This window comes from Phascolarctos cinereus, unplaced genomic scaffold, assembly GCF_003287225.1.
Source record: "Phascolarctos cinereus isolate Bilbo 61053 unplaced genomic scaffold, phaCin_HiC Scaffold_726;HRSCAF=1367, whole genome shotgun sequence".
In the NCBI taxonomy this organism is placed as follows: Eukaryota; Metazoa; Chordata; class Mammalia; order Diprotodontia; family Phascolarctidae; genus Phascolarctos; species Phascolarctos cinereus.
In genome coordinates this window covers 254,303,329-254,320,203 of record NW_027556098.1, presented here as the reverse complement: position 1 = coordinate 254,320,203, position 16,875 = coordinate 254,303,329, and positions in this window count along the sequence as shown.

Here is a 16,875-nt window from a genome sequence, read left to right as displayed (position 1 = left end):
ATTTCACCCAGATTTATTTCATCAGCGTCACTCTGATTTGCCTGTTAGAGTCTATCTCTCCAAACCAACTCCATGGGCTCCATGTCCTCCCATTCTTGGAGGTTCCTGACCCTTGTTCACTGTGATAGCTCAGGAGGTCTGTGGAGAGTTGGATGGCTTTCTTTTGTCCCTCTCCATCTTGCCCTTTCATGTCTTAGCTCCTTCAGCCCCCTCCCCTGTATCTGGAATAAACATTGCACATTTCCCACCCATAACAATGCCCATCCCCCTGCATCAAGCCTTCACTGATCCCCTTCTTTCCAAACCAAAAGTGATCTCTTTCTCCTGGAATTTCTCATAATACTACCTCAACCTTCCCTTTTCACTTTCTGCAATTTCCTTTATGTCATAGTTACTTGCATACTTGTCTTTTCTCCCATTAGATTTTATTTTTATTTATTTTTTTTAGGCAATTTGGGATAAGTGACTTGCCCAGGGTCACACAGCTAGTAATTGTCAAGTGTTTGGTCTGAGGCCAGATTTGAACTCAGGTCCTCCTGACTTCAAGGGCTGGTGCTCTAATCGCTGCACCACCTAGCTGCCCCTAAGGTTCTTCTGAGCAAAGTCTGTACCGTATCTATCTTTGTACTCCCCAGTCCCTAGCAAACTGCCTTCTATATTCTAATAAAATAGTGACAGACATTTCAATGGTGCTTACTATGTGCCAGGCACTCTCATTTGATCCTCACAACAACCCTTCAAGGTAGATACTATTATTATCCCCATTTTACAGATGAGGAAACTGAGGCAAACAGAGGTGAAGTGACTTTCTCCAGGTCACACAGCTAGTAAATATCTGAGGCCAGATTTGAACTCATTTCTTCCTGACTCCTAACTCCAAGTCTAGCACTGTATCTCCTTTGCTAGCTAGTTGCCCCTCAAAGACATTGTAGGTACTCAATAAATGAACTAAACAATCAGTAAACACTTTTTAAATACCTACTGTGTGCCAGGCACTGTGCTAAGCCCTGAGGACACAAAAAGAAACAAAAGACAGTCTTCTTACAATCTAAATGCTCTGCTTGAATTGAACTTTAATGGCTATTAAGGAAATGGCATCTTCCACATTGCTTTACAACCATTCTTACTAACGAGTCAGAGCAGTACGCAATTAATGCCTTCCTTTTACAGATGGGAACCTGAGGTGCAGACAGTAAACTCAGAGCAACCGTGAGGGAGGAAAATTGAGGCATGAAACTGTGGAATATAGAGATAAAAAGTAAAATAAATGAGCTGGCATTCTACTAGTGGTGTGGGAGGTTGGGAACATGTATACAGAAAGGTTAATCCAAAATATATGAAAAGAAAACACAGAGTGATTTGGGGAGAAGCATGAACAAATTAGAGGGAATCAGAAAAACTTTCTTATAGGAGATGACTTGAGTTTAAGCTTAAAAGGAGCTAGAGATTGCAAAAAAGAAGTGATACGGAAGGATAGGCATGGGGTTCAGCCTGTGCCAAGGTGCAGAGGTGGGAAGTAAAATATTTAATAGTTGGAACAGCAAATGGACCAGTTTGGTTGGGCTATGGAGTACATGAAGTCAGTGTGGAAAGACAGTGGGGATTTAGACTGTAAATGGCTTTAAATACCACACAGGGGATTTTGTATTTTAGTATAGAGGTGATATACGTTGAAGCTTCTTGAGCAGGCTGGTAACATGGCCAGTCTGTGATTTATGAATACTAATTTGGCAGCTGTGTGGAGGATAGTTGGGATAAGAGAAAGCCTAGACATAGGGAGACCGATTAGGAGGCTATTGCAATAATCCTGGGAAGAGATAATGAGGACCTGAAGTAAGGTGGTGGCCATACAAGAGGAAGATGTGAGATTTTGGTGAGGTAGAACCAAGAAAACTTGACAATTTTACAAGAGTAATTTATTTTCATTTGTTCTATGGTGAGAAGACTTCTTCATAAAGGAGACCTTGATTCCCACAATCAGAAAAGATCTTTCCTCAGAACCTGATTTGCACTTCGTATCTTTCTTATTACGATCAATTCTGTAGTACTGTATATTTTGTGTATAGTATTACATCTTTATTTGAGTATGGTTGTATCCTCCTCTCTCCCATTGATATATGAGCTCCATGATGGTGGGGACAATGTTTCTCTCCTAGCATCCTGCATAATGTTTTGCCCAAACTGAGATAATTCCATGAATCTATGGTCTCACTGGCAGCTAGGTGGCACAGTGGATAGAGCACCAGGCCTGGAGTCTGAAAGATTCATTTTCCTGAGTTCAAATCTGAACTCAGACAACTTACTAGCTGTATGACCCTAGGCAAGTCACTTAATCCTGTTTGCCTCAGTTTCCTCATCTGTAAAATGAGCTGGAGAAGGAAATGGAAAACCACTCCAGTATCTTTACCAGTATCTGAGCAAGAGCTATGCCATCTCAGCTAATTTAAGAAGAGAAAATAAGGAGAGCTTTAGAAGTATTATCTGAAAGAACTGCATCTTATCCACCTTAGAGATATGTGAACCATGTGGGATTTCCAGGCTGCTTCTCCAGTTGTCCAATGGTAGCCCTCATTTCCCCATCTGTTGTCCCTTCCTCCCCATAATGGGAGGGCAGATGTCCAGGCAGAGCAGTATCTATCTGTCTGGCAAACCCAGTTCGGAAGGATGTCCAGTGATGTTTGTATTCAATAATCCTTTGCTGTACTTAGGGTCCTGATGCCTCTGCTCTCTTTGTCACACATTACCTGACCAGATCAGTGGGCCTTGCTGTAGAATGCATGGGATAATATTCATTCCTTTCAACCAGGGAATGCCTTCTATGTACAAGACATAGAGAGGTTGCAATGGATATACAAATAATTGAATAATACCTGATCATTATTCTCATGGAACCTATTAAAATCTGGTGGAAATAAAATATATATATATATTTATACATAGACATATATCTATATATACCCATAAGTATAATACCAGTGGGCTGTGCTATGAGAGTTCAGAGGATGAAGAGATCATTTCTGGCTGGTGCAAAGAGGGAAGGTTTCATGCAGTGCTTCTAAACTTGGGGTCGATAAACTTGTTTTTTTAATATTTTATTTTCCCTGGCAATCTCATGTCTTTTTTTAAATTTTATTTTATGCTTTTACAAAGCACCTAGTGCAGTGCCTAGCACATAGTAGGTTTAATAAATGTTGGTTGATTGATTTAAAAAACGTCATTCTGAGAAGATGCTTCATCAAAACCACACACACACACACACACACACACACACACACACACACACACACACACACACACGATTAGGAATTCCTGGTTTCATGGGAGTTATCTCCAGGACCTGGGCCCCATGTTTCTGTGGTTCTTACACTAAGGAGGGCTGTAAGTTAAGAGCTCAAACAGAAGCTACAATATCCCTGGAGAACCTTCCCATGGACCTTGTAGAAGCCTTCAGGAAAGGCTGCTAGAGATGCAGAGGTAAGTTGGAGCTATCCTGGTTTATTCAGAGGGTACGTGATGGAATAGAAGAGTCTCCTTCTGCCTCAGAGCAGGTGGCTTGTGCTTGTGGTCATCTCCAATGCAGCCTGACCGAGAAGCTGAGCAGGTGGTCACCCTGAGGATATCTGAAGGGGGGGGATAAGGACAGGGCTGAGAACGTGGGCTGCCACAGCCCTCCTCCCCCACCCACAGACACAGGTAGAAGCCTGGGGTCCCATCCCCCACCCCACTCCTACCTGGGTAATTTTTCCCTGACTTTTCTCATGAGTCTTTTCATGTCCCCTGTCCCAGGAGCCAGACAACATGTGGCTGAAGGGAGCCAGATGTCATCCAGGCTTGCAGCTCCCTGCCTCACCCTTCTTGCCGGGCATTTAGCTGGAAAAGCCTCTGTTAAAAGGCCCAGGATACCTGGTGGTGGGGGGTGGAAAGGAAGGAAGAGAGTGGGGGAATATTAGACAAAGGAAGACCACCATAAACCCAGCAGCAGGCCTGTAATCAGGACCCTCTTTTATTTAGAGCTGGTTTAAACAAGTTGTAATCCTTTGGAAGAGGAGGCCATAAACTGAGGCCAAAATAAAAGTGTTTACAATGGGGAAGACCCTAGGTGCTGCTGGCCTCATTTGGTCAGCATCAAGGCAGGGGGAACGGTGCTTTGGGTAGCCAAGCCTGGAACCCCAAGAATATGCTTCTGCTCAATACTGTAGCTGGGTCCAGAAACCACAGACTCCCAACACGAACAAAGCTCTACATCCCCTTCCCTCTCATCTTCCCCCAGCCTAAGTCTTTTTGGGTAGGGCCATGCCAAGAGGCAGAGGATAAATCCCACATTCCAGGTTAGAGAAGAAGAGATCAGCATTTTATTGGCAAGTTTGTAACTCTTAAAGAGAAATTGCCTGAGGCAGCGAGATTTGGGGGTAGAGGTTTGGATGGCCTTTCCATTCCTTTTCACATTCCTTTATAACGAGTCTGAGGGGGTGGGAGGTGCCCAAACAGATGAGGCCGGCAGTCTGAGGACAGATGTTTCTCAAAGGCATGCCTTTCCCATGCCAGCAAGGGAAGGCATAAGGAGGGAATGTTTCCCTGAGGCAAAGAACATTCTCCAGGAAAGCTCTTAAGCAGAATCTATGGGAAATGGGACAGGAAAAGTAGGAAAAGAAAAAGAATTCAGTAACAAAAAAACTGCAGGTTCCTAAGTGGGGTGGCCAAGAGGTCCTGTGCATACTTGGCTGTCTAATCTGCTGTACTCTATTTAGCAACAGCAAGTTGTATTTATGAGGGAGCCAAGATCAAGATCCGAAAGATCTGGATTCAAGCCCCATCTGACAACGTTCTGACTGTGTGACCTTATGCAAGTCTCTTAATCTGTCATTGCTTCGGGTAACTCTCCAATCCTATGAGCTGTGAAGGTGCTGACCTACAGAATTTCCTCCCCAAGAGCTCCCTACCTTGATTAAATCGTAGGTCGCATTAAAAAAAAATTTTCAATAATGAAGGCAATCACTGATGTAATATTTAGCTTTGTTGTTCCCATGGACAAGGTACACATGCACATTTCTGTATAGATTTTTCAAGTATTCGGAAGAAGCTACATACAGGATCAGAGATTTAGACCTGCAAGAAATCATCTTAGAGTATAAATCTTAGAGGTCATTTAAGAGTATAAATTCCTCATTTTAAAAATGAGAGAATTTGTCCAAAGTCACACTAGCTCTAACGACAGAAGTCAAGAGTGAACACAGATTCTTCAACACTAAATCCTGCTCTCTTTCTACTGTCACATGAAGCCTGATATCTTGGGAGAAGAATAACATTCAATAGTGATGAAAGATAACAAGTTTATAATAATCAGAGTAAGATTAGCATTAAAAAGGAGACCTAGCTGGTATTCCTATGTAAGCCACTAATGAACTGTATAATCTCTAACAATCACTTAACTTTTCTGGACCTCAGTGTCCCCCTCTAGAAAATGAGGGGGTTAGACTAGACCACTAGAATTCCCCCCCCCAGTTCTAAATCAGTGATTGTTTGACTAGATGATCCTTATAGTTCAATTCAAGAAACAATTATTAAGGATATACTATGTGTGAAGCATTGTTCCAGACTGTAGGGAAACAAGAACAAAGTGACTTTTGGGTAGTGGGGGCCAGGGGGAGAGTGGCATAGAGAGAAGAGGAATTTCATACAATTTCTAATACCAATAATGGAAAAAGCACTTCCTGAATAAAGGAATTTCCTCAAGAGAGAGTCTGGCTTTTATAGAAACTAAATTATACCTAAAAATTTATAGGTATTTGTCCCTTGACCTAGGCCTAATTAATACAAATCCCAGGAACATCATGGAGACAAATTTGTGTTTATAAAGGTTAGAGAATTTTTATGGCACAAAGAAAATAACAAGAAAAGCAACAGATTTGGGGAAGATTATAACAAATACAACTAATAAAAATTTTGGCATCCAGAATTTTTAAGGAACTGATAAGTCTCCTTAAAAGTGATTCTTGGTTCCCAGTGGAAAAATGGTTAAAGAACATAAACAGATAATTTTTTAAGGCAGGAATACACATTTTTACTAATCATAAGATGTTTAAATTTCCTAATAATCAAAGAAATGCAAATCGATACAACCTCATCATCTAACACCCACTAAAATATCAAAAATGGCAACCCCCCCAAAAGATACAAATAAACCAAATATTTACAGGGCCATAGGGATAGACATTCTATTATGGTGCTAGTAGGACTGAAGATTAGCACAAAAATTTTGAAGAATATGTGACCCTGGGCAAGTCATTTAACCCTGCTTGCTTCAGTGTCCTCATCTGTAAAATGAGCGAAGAAGGAAATGGCAAACACTCCAGTGTCTTTGCCGAGAAAACCCCAAATGAGGTCATGAAGAATCGAATATGACTGAATAACAACATGTCGATATTCTACAGAAATCACAAAGGGATCATAACCTTGGACCCAGAGAGCTTGTTGCTGGGACTCTATTCTAAATAAATCAAGAAGAAAAACACCATCTACATTAAAATTTTCATAGATATTTAATTAGTAATAGAAAAATGGAAATAAACTATGTATCCAACAATTGGACAATGGCTGAATAAATTAGTGTAATGGAATAATATGGCACCAAAAATGTCAAATATAAAGAATACCTTAAAATATGGAAAGCCTTATACGAAAAATGTGATACAAAGTTAGATCTTCAGAATTAGACAAGGAAGCATTCTAAGGCAACTAGGTGGTGCAGTGGATAGAATACCAACCTGGAGTCAGGAAGATGAGTCTTCCTGAATTCAAATCCAGCTCAGATACCTACTGTCTGTGTGACCTTGGGCAAGTCACTTAAGCCTGTTTGCCTCAGTTTCCTCATCTGTCAAATGAGCTGGAGAAGGAAATGGTAAACCACTCCAGTATCTTTGCCAAGAAAACCTGAATAGGGTCATGAAGAGTAAGATGTTAACGAAAAATGACCAGACAACAATATCTGACTCAAATCCAGTGTTCTTTCTGCTAAAAACATAAAGGGGAGGTTTGGGTTGAAGTCTGTCCACTATTGTTCCTTCCCTTCCCCTCCAATGTTTGGCTAGTTGGTATTCATTGTGAATACATATTACATTCAGAGCAGCAATAATTTTTAAAAATGTAAATGATAGGTTTATTTAGGGAGGCAGTGTGGCATAAGGCAAAGAGGACTGATTCTGGAGTCAGAGGACCTGGGTTCAGATGTCAGCCATGTTGTGTAATCTTGAGTAAACTATTTCTTCTGGTCCTTAGTTTCTTCATCTGTGAAGCTGTCGACTGTTAGACTGAATGATCTCTAAATCCTATGATTTTACCCAATGTCTGGAATGAATGAATAAATGAAAAGGCATTTATTAAACACCATATGCTAAGCAATGTGCCACACACAGGCAACAAATAGAAAACTGAGCCACTCCCTGCTCTTGAGGAGTCCACATTCTGATTGGGTGAGATCCCACATACAGGAAGATTCAGCTGTAAGGTGGATGGTCCTTGGGGTGCAGTCACAGGGGAGATGGCAATGCCTGAGGGTCTGGAAGGGAGAGCAGGGCAGATCACAAAGCTAAGTGGTCCTTGCATAGTGTCTGGACAGATGGTAAGGCAGAGAGCGGTCTTCCAGCTCGCCAGAAGGATTGTAACTGGTAACTCCCTGATCGTCAAAGCAGTATAAATGGATAAGGTTTGCCCTGTAGTCCTAGAGGGGCCCCAGCTCACAGCCATTGGGAATTGGAGATTCAACAAGTCTTTATTCAAACAAAAAGAATACAGCACCCTATTCTTCTCTGGGCACTAACACCACCCCTTATTTATTCATTAGAATCAGACAGTTTTCAAGCTAGTTGAGATCTGAGGGATCATTTAATCAATTATATCATTTTAGAGGTGATGAAGTTTAGAACTAGAGAAGTTAAGTGTCTAAAGTCCCGTAGGCAGATCCATATCTAGAAAGAATGATGTTTTGAAAGGCCGAATATGTTACTTGGAAAAATCACTTTCTTCTTAATTGTTGTCACTAAAGACTATAGCTTTGGAGCTGGAAGAGACCTCAAAAGCCATCTTGTCTGATGTCCTCATTTTACAGATGAGGAAAACAAGGCCCTGAGAGGTAAATTAGCTAAAGGTCACACAATTAGTAAGTGGCAAAATGAGGCTTCTAACCCAAGTCCTCTGACTTTATATCCAGAATTCTTTCCACACTGACCTTCCCTAACTCCCTAGGAAGTATACCAGTGTATCAAGGACTTCCCAAACCAAGAAAGTCTCTTTAATTAGTAAGATTGACCCAAGTACTGGGGTTGGGGGTGGGAGATCTTGTATATTAGAGTTTTTCAAAAGGGTATTTGTGTTTCTGAAGATGCAGCACCTACAGGCTCTATGATGGAAAAATGTAAAAAAAACCAACAACCCAGCAATGACATTTTAAAAGGATTAACAAATCTTTTGTTTGCCCAAGATGAGTCATTTATTTATTCATGTGTTCTTAGTGTGACTTCTGGCAATATTTCTTTTTGAACACAATTAACAGATTATGATGTCAAGAGAATGTGCTTTTTGGGGAATGAATTCATAGAATTATAGAATTTTAAATTTCAAAGGGACCTGTTAGTTGGAGATCCAGTCACATTGACCTACTTCGTCGTGTCCCAGGCAAAGCCCTTCATCTACCATCTCCAGGCCTTTGCACAGATTGTCTCCCAGGACGGGAATATACTCCTTCTTCTTTACCTCTGCCTTTTAGAAACCCTTGGTTCCTTCAAATACAGCTCAAGGCTAATCCCCTATGGAAAGCCTTTCCCACCCCACCCAAGCTCTCCATGCTTTGTAACTATTTTGCATTTACTTATCTATGTATGTATCTGGGTTTATGTTGGATCATTTCAGTAAAACTAAACTCCCTGAAATTACTCTATCCACTGCTCCACCTAGCTGCCCATCCTTTGAAGACCCAGAAAGGAAAGTTCTTGTCACCAGAATCTTTGGCAGCCTCAAATCCTTCAGCAATGGGCAGGATTTTATCAGTGGAAATGACATTAAAGAAGAGGCATTAACAATCTGCTTTGCCACTACACCCTAAGGATCGTGGGCCTTTTCCATCTGACTTGTAGCTGAAACTTTCCCTAGGTGGGGTCTCCTCCACCAGAACAGAGAACAGAGTCCCCAGTGTTTAGCATGGTGCTTTGTACATAGTAAGCACTTAATAAATGTTTCAATCTCTCACTCATTCAAAGTACCGGGCTGGGGGGCCAAGAAGACCTGAGTTTAAATCCTGCCTCAGACCTTCACTAGCTGTGTGACCCTGGGCGAGTCACTTTACCCTGTTTGCCTCAGTTTCCTCATCTGTAAAATGACCTGGAGAAGGAAATGGCAAACCACCCCAGTATTTTTGCCAAGAAAACCCCAAATGGAGTCAGGAAGAGTTGGAGACAACTGAAATGACTAAACAACAACCACAAAGTAAGTCTCAATATCTAAGCCAGGGGGGAAGACAGGAAAATCAGTCAATTAGTGAACTTATTGAATATTGTCCATGTATTCTATACATCAGCAAGTATGTGGTCTTTTTGGGGAGATAAGGCTAGTTAGCATACATGAAACAACTAAAGAATAATACAAAGAAGGAGCGATTCATTGCTAAGTGGTGGGGAACACACTCTGGGCACAGTGGGGATTTAAAGAATTTAGAGAAATGGCAAACTTCTTAGCAGCCAGAGAAGGCAAAGGCAATATCCCAGAGGAGGCCAGAGCCTAGGCTGGCTTTTGAATGATAACCAGAGTTTCTATTTGCTGAGAGAAAGAAGGAGACATTCTAGGGTAGGGAAACAATATATTGGGAGCAAAGGCAAGGACATTAGTATTAGCCTGGTGTGTGGGGGTGGGCCAGATTGGCCCAGTATTCCATGTTGAAGAATAGTAGGAACTAATGTTGTCTAAGTCAGGTTGGGGCAGATGATGAGGGCCTTGGATGATATGCAGAGAAGTTTTGTAAGTAGCTTGCTAGGCAGTAGAAACCATTGTGAGTCCCTGAGCAGGGGAGCCATATTATGAAGGCAGTGTTTTAGGAGAAGTGTGCAAAAATAGAAGGGAAATGCTATCTAATGAAGACTTGCTAGGAGTATCTGTGGGTTTTTCCTTAGCCTTCAACCCTAGCTCTTTAACCACCCCCCCCATCTTGGACTATAAATTCCAGTGTCTTTTCTTAGATAAATTTTGTATCTCATCTTGGCTCCCATGCAACGTCAGGGAAGATTTCTGTCTTTGTTTCTCTAGTACCTAGCACCATGCCTAACACATAGTAGGGGCTTAACACATGCTTGCCACTTGGTTTTTTTTAATAATATTTTATTTTTTGTTGGAGAAGATGTGGAAAAATTGGAACACTAATTCATTGTTGGTGGAGTTGTGAAATGATCCAACCATTTTGGAGAACAATTAGGAACTATGCCCAAAGGGCTATAAAAATGTGCATGCCCTCTAACCCAGCAATAGCATTTCTAGGGCTATATCCCATAGAGATCATACAAATGGGAAAAGGACCAACATGTACAAAAATATTCATAGTAGCTCTTTTTGTGGTGGCAAAGAATTGGAAATTGAGAGGATGTCCATCGATTGGGGAATGGCTGAACAAGCTGTGGCATATGAATTTAATGAAATACTATTGTGCTATGAGAAATAATGAACAGGCTGACTTCAGAAAAACCTGGAAAGACTTGTATGGTCTGATGCTGAGTGAAGTGAGAACCAAGAGGACTTTGTATACAATAGCAGCCACGTTGTACGATGACTAATATTGATAAATTTAAAACTTCTCAGCATTACAAGGATCTAAGACATCTCCAGAGGACTCGTGATGGACAATGCTATCCATATCCAAAGAAAGAACTAGGGAAATTGAATCGCTATCATTTTTTTTTCTCTTCTGTTGAGTTTTGTTTCCTCTTTCTGATGGCTCCTCCTTTGGTTTTAATTTTTACTTACAGCTTCAGTAATGTGAAAATAAGTTTAATAGGAATGTAAATGTATAGCCTATATCAGATTATGCACTGTTTTGGGGAGGGTGGTGGGGAGGAAGGGGGAGAAAAATTTTAAACTCAAAAGCATGCGGAAGTGATTGTTGATAAATCAAAATAAATTAATAAAATTAAAAATGATAATAATACTTTATTTTTTCCCCAGTTATATGTGAAGACAATTTTTAACATTTATTTAAAAGAATGAGTTCCAAATTTTCTCTTTTCCTCCCTCACCACCCCCCTCCCTGACACAGTAAATAATTTGATATTGTGGGAATAGTAATGACTGTGGATTATCTCATGATTATCCTTCTCTTATTTGCAGTGATGAGGTTGTGAGCCTAGGGGACTGGGAGGACAGCCGTTACCTTGATATGCATATTTTAATTAATTAATATTTGATATGAACAGGAAATTAGAAAAAGGGAAGGGCTTAGGGGAAAAGACAATTTTGGATATTTGAGTTTAAGATGTCTACAAGACATTTAGTTTGAGATGTCCAATAGGTAGTTGGAGATACAAGACTGAAGGTTAGGAAGAGAGTAAGGAGGCTGGATAAGTGCATCTGGGAATCATCAACGTAGAGATGATTATTGAATCTGTGGGAGCTGATGAGATCACCAAGCAACATAGTATATCGTATCTTTCCTAGGGCTTAGCAAAGGGCTCTCTATAGAAAGTCGAAGGATACAATGAAAGCATCTTCTATTTCCAGTGCTAAGCCCAGGGCTTGAATTCCAGCTCGGCCATCTATTTTGGTATGACCTTAGGTCATAGGGGCAGCTTGGTGACCCAGTGAATAGAGTGCTGGGCCTGGAGTCATAGGAAGACTCATCTTCCTGAGTTCAAATCTGGACTCAGACACTTACTAGCTGTGTGACCCTGGGCAAGTCAGTTAGCCTTGTTTGCCTCAGTTTCCTCATCTGTAGAATGAGCTGGAAAAAGGAAATGACAAACCACTCTAGTATCTTTGCCAAGAAAACCCCAAATGGGGTCACAAAGAGTCAGACATAACTGAAAGATGACCTAACAACAACGAAATGAGGTAATTGGAATAGATCACTGCCAAGATCCTCTCTAGCTCTAAACCTATGAGTCTATGGACCTTTGCTCAATTGAACTGATTGCTACACGTTAAGTTGTCTGAAAAATCAGGGGGCACATATATGGGTTAAACATGAAAACATTCCCTACAATTTTTTGCTTCCTTTTAATGTCAAGAATGGGGCTCTGCTAGGCATCAGCTGGGCAGCACCACTGTTCTGCCACTATGGGGAGGACTGGACAGCTCATCTGGTTTTAAGTTTGGAAAATCATTTCCTGAGTCAATCAGCAGCTGTAAGCCTGTGCATCTGCTCCAACTGGTGCCCTGGGGGTAACGGTGGGGACAATCTCTTGTCACTTTACCAGGCTGTTTTCAAGCATAGTGTAGGGATAGATTCATTTAACTTCACCTGTCTCTCTGAGTTTGCTATGGTCCTCCTTGAGATTCAGTAGAATATCTGGGAAACAGAAGAAAAGGGGGTATTATAAGTGTCTATTTGGGGGGGGGGGATAATGCACGCCTTGGTCTGGAATGACACCTCTCAACTCCTTGAAGAAGAAAAAAATCAAAAGAAATGTCCTGTTGACCCCCTTGGGAATGGGAGAATTATGAAGCCAGTTATGTGGCAATCACAGTCTGAAACCTCTAGAAAATGCACTGTTAATGGCAGGTCCTTATTTCATTTTTGTTCTCTTTCTACATTTCCATGAAAGCATTTTAATGTGTATATGTGTTTTCTGGGGCAGAGGTGGAGGTAGAAAAAGGAAACTGAAGTCCCACCAACGCTGACCAGATCTATAAGCCCCAATTCTGGCCGCTAGGAGCCTAATCTGTCCCCCACCCACTCCCACCCCCAACACCACTGTAGAGACACACATAAACTTTGGGGCTTGAGTAGAAGAGAAAGAGGACAGGAAGAAAAGGAGAGGTGAGAGGGATGGTTGGCTTGGGAGCAGTTTGCACACAGCAGAAATGTAGGAGATGGGGGAAAGGAGGAAAGGAAAGGGGAAAAATGCACAAAACCGAGCCCTCTCTCACCTCCCTCTTCTGCACTTCAGTCATTGTATTTGTATGAATGGGAGAAGAAAGATAGAGTGTATGTGTGGAGAGATGGTCAGGGGTGGGAGAGAAGCCTGGTAGGGAAGGTGAGGGAGAGGGGAGGGAAAAGGAGGCCAGTGTGTAATTTTTAGGCAGATGAGCATTATTCAAATTGGGTGCTCTGGGACTTTGAGATCTTTTATTCTTTCTCAAGTGGATTTTTTTGGGGGGTGGGGGGGTGCTACCAATCTCATCTGTGTTTTGTACTGGTGCTGATGTCACAGGCTCAGTGATGTTGTGAGCTTGGACAAAACTCTGTTTTCTGCTCTTTGGAAAACTGTCAACCTCCTTCTCTTCCTTCTCCCCTCTACAATTTACCCTGAAAAAACAGCTCGTAGCTATTGGAATGAACAGCAGCCCAGCCTCCTCTCTTTCTATGGCAAACCTTGCTATTCTGTCCAGGTAGCTTTGTCATGGAACTCCATATGCTTCCCCTGCTGTTTAGACACCTGCTGTAGATGGATCTATTTTGCTTAGAACTGGACAGATTAAGAAAGTTCTAAGGGCTTTGACACTTGGTGCCACACAAGACTTTTCTTCTCTGATTGAGTAAGGAAGCGATCTATTGCATAAGTCCGTTTACCCTTAGAAAAGGGTACAGAAGAGAGAAAATAGTTGCATTAGTTACAAAGTAATACCTTGCTCAGGGTCTAAGTCATTTGCTAATCATTTTCTAAGATGACCACACTAAACATTTTAGCTATTACTGAGCTAGACCCTTTTTCAGAACTTTTCATTCAGGTCAAGCATAGGGACTCCCCAATTATACATAATATATATGTTTCTGAAAAGATTCATCTCAATAGAATTTTTGTATATCATTTTAAATGCAATAAGGGAGTTCGCAATTTAAATTATTTCTGCTTTGAATCTTCTTGGAAGGTGGGGAATTCTTATGCAATGCAAGTAACCACCTATAAGGAACCATTTGGGCGTAAGGGACAGGGTACTGATAGCCAGTGGCACAATGTACAGAAAGCTGCAAAGAGCACTGGGCTTGGACTTGGGAGAGGCAAGCACAGGAATCAGGCCTCTGCTATTAATAGATCTGTGATCACTCGCCAGTCACTTCACATCTCCAATCCTCAATTTCCTCATCTATAAAATGGGGATGATTATCATCATCATCATGACACTCATAATTACCTCATAGGGGTTGTTGTGAGGACCAGATGAGGTCATCCTGTTAACTTTAAAAAGCTATATAAAGTGTTAGCTGTTATTATTCAGATTTAAAAATAGGGTATCAGGTTTTCAAAGTCCACAGTATGTTTTGTAATATGATAGTTATGGTTGATGTTAATGCTTAGCCCAAAGATTAGAAGGGACAGCTAGGTGTCACAGTGGAGAGAGTGCTGGGCCTAGAAGTCACACTCAGACACTTATTAGCTGTGTGACCCTGGGCAAGTCACTTCACCCTGTTTGCCTCAATTCCTCATCTGTAGCTTGAGAAGGAAATGGCAAACCACTCCAGTATCTTTGCCAAGAAAATCGCAAATTGGATCACGAAGAGTCGGACACAACCTTAGAAACAACTGAACAGCAGCAGGATTAAAAGGGCCCTTTTTCAGCCGATAAGCTGTTTTAACAAAGTGCTTTTCATTTCCCACTGGGGGCAGTCATTTTTTAAACTTCTAGGAAAACAACTTCCTGTGGACTTTTTTCAATGAAAATATCATCAGTTTAAACACATCCTTGTCATTAGTGCCAGTAAGATCACTATCTCACTGATTCTTGCCGTTAAATAAAGCACGTTGGGATGCATTTGATTCAATTCAAAAGGCATTTATCAATTAGCCAACTGCTGGACTAGTCACCAGAGACACAAAGATGAAAACCAAAATTGTCCTTGACCTCAAAGAGCTTATATACAACATTATATATATATATATATATATATATATATATATATATATATATATATATATATATGTTATATATAAGTGGTATAAAAACCCACATGCTGTTACTCTTCATTTACTTAGTACCATTCTTCAATGTTACTAGAGTTAGGTATTTAGGTAAGTTATTTAATTTTTCTGGACCTCAGTTTCTTCATCCATAAAATGAGGTACTTTGCCCCAATGAAGGAAGCGAGCAAGCATGCTTACTTACTGTGTGCCAGGCACTCTATGAAGCACTTTACAAACTATCTCATTGGAGGCTCACAACAACCCTGGGAACTAGGTGTTAACTGTTATTTCTATGTTATAGTTGAGGAAACCAAGGCAGATAGGGTAAGTATCTAAGGGAACATTTGAACTCAGGACTTCCTGACTCTAGGCCCAGGGTTCTATTCATTGTGCCATCTAGCTGCCCCTGAGATCCCTTCTAATTCTTAATCTCTGATCCTAAGAAAGGCTCATAGGCCTAATTCTTCAGAATGAGCAATCATTTACGTAAAGTAATAAAAAAAAATAATGCTGACATAATTCACTTTATTACCACTACAACTTTTTAGAAAAGAATGAAATGGCCAAGGGAAAAAAAGAAGAAGAGGGAGTGGAGGGAGCCAACTTTGCGGCAGTGAGCCTCTCTGAAATGGGTTAGGCTGGTCCTCAGACCTTGTACATATGGACATCGCCAGGCCATCATTCAAGTCCTTTCCTACTTGGTAGTGAGAGTGTGTGCGCTCTGCGGGCATAACCTTTGGGAACCCAAGGCCATCTCCACACCGTAATGAGGCATTTCAAGAAGTCTTCAGGGGAGGATCCTTCTTTAGTAACAAAGCAAGCACTGGGTGACTTCTCTTCCCAGGCAACCTAAGGACACTCTAAGGGCAGGTTTTTTGTTACAGTTCTTCAGCATAACAAGAGATGGTGTAGGGTACTGCAGTTGTGTCAAATTCAAATAAAAATGGGGGCCACCAAACTGTACATAAAGATCCCTGCAGGTTGCATATTCACTTAGAAAATCACACATGTTCATGGATTTCTTTTTTTAAAAATTAATACATCAACACATTAAAATCAGATGAGAACTACATTTTATTTTGGATCTGACACAGAAGCCATTAAAATCTGGGCTCAATTCCCATCACATAGCACCCCATATGACCCTATGAGAATTACTTAATCTCTCAGTATCCTAGGCAACTCTCTAGGACTATAAATTGCCTAGGAGGTACCTGCATTGATAGATAGGGTTTTCTTACTTCGGAGCTCTTTATACCAATATAATCACAGGTCTGAGCCCTGGACCAAGGGGGTTCTTAATCCTTTTGTGTTATGGACCCTTCCAGAAATCTAGTGAAACCTGTATAGCTCTTCTCCAAATAATATATCCATAACTCATGGTTCATAAAACAGCATTCATAAAATAGATACATGGAATAACAAGGAAGCCATTTCTATAAAAAAATTTTTTTTAAAAGTTCACGGACCCCAGGTTAAGGTCCCCTACCTATCCCTAGCTTCAAAGTTACTCTATCTAGGTTACTCTATCAACCTGACAGCCACATGGTATCCCAGTGGAAACTAGACTTAGCATCTTGCCTCTAACACTCCTAGTTGAGTTATCACAGGCAAATTCACGTAACCTTTCTGAGCCTTGATTTCTACAGCTGTAAAATAGTAATCATAATACATGTATTTGTAATAAAATTCTATGGCAGTAAGTTGACAACAGTGAATAGAACAATAGGCCTGAAATCAGAAAGACCTGAGTTCAAATGCAGTCTCACATACTTCCTAGTTA